Source organism: Ptychodera flava, chromosome 6 (assembly GCF_041260155.1).
Source record: "Ptychodera flava strain L36383 chromosome 6, AS_Pfla_20210202, whole genome shotgun sequence".
In the NCBI taxonomy this organism is placed as follows: Eukaryota; Metazoa; Hemichordata; class Enteropneusta; family Ptychoderidae; genus Ptychodera; species Ptychodera flava.
The window spans coordinates 32,254,446-32,255,358 of record NC_091933.1 but is presented as its reverse complement, the minus strand read 5'-3'; the positions used below and the strand labels follow the sequence as shown (position 1 = coordinate 32,255,358).

Here is a 913-nt window from a genome sequence, read left to right as displayed (position 1 = left end):
GGGTTTGTCAGAAACGGCATCATAATACGAAATCGATTTCGCATAAGAACTTTCGTTTTGAGGGGGGGGGGAGGGGGTTTCAAGTAAAACGAAGGAATTACGTTTCTTGTGCGTCATCTTTTATTATCGACGGCCCCTAAAAAAAAGTTGTCTGCAGACGTTTTTTTGAGGCGCCCTCACAGGTCAATGATAAAATCCAAATGAAGCATGCGAAGTGAATGTAGTGTCTCTGTGGCGCAATCGGTTAGCGCGTTCGGCTGTTAACCGAAAGGTTGGTGGTTCAAGCCCACCCAGGGACGTGCACTAGCTTTTGCCGGCGTTAGATTTTCTTGGAGAGGTAGTGATGAAACCTTTATGGCTCTGAACCACACACGTCTTCTCTCGCCTGCTTACAGGATTTATATGTCTCGGCGATTCATTTTTCGTATTTGTTTGCAAGTGTTAATGGTTTCGAAGTGAATCCCTAATTCACCATTTCGAAGTAATCCCTGAGATTCTTTATATGAAATCGTGAACAGTGAAATTAGCTAGTTTTGTCAGCACTTTTCGCTTTGCAGATTTAATCACACGCACACGCCTGCCCGTATTTGTATCTTTGCGTGGCATGGAAAAATACTTTCAGTACAATAAACCTTAGTTCCTGCAGAAGCGGGATAGGAAAAGACATGCTACCTTTGTCCAACGTAAGAAACTGTCGCGAAATTGGCTATTAAATCACCAATAAAATATTCAACGAGAAGATAATATCAAGACTGATTATTAATTTAAAAATTTTTGTTGTGCAGAGATAAAATAACCTCTCTGGCTTCTTTGTCGTCATGTACTTTATTCTGATCATAATGCAGCTGCAACATCTTACAGCCAGAACGTGATGAAATCACGCGCAAGTTGTGAATATAATCCTGTTTGACAG

The 913-nt window shown here is 41.2% G+C and overlaps 1 non-coding gene across 1 annotated transcript; it reads left to right on the top strand.

The window, feature by feature from the left end:
* The first annotated feature begins 225 nt into the window (after positions 1-225).
* On the top strand, positions 226-299 carry Trnan-guu (transfer RNA asparagine (anticodon GUU)). The gene has a single exon. It is a non-coding gene; the product is annotated as a tRNA-Asn (tRNA).
* Positions 300-913: the final 614 nt, after the last annotated feature.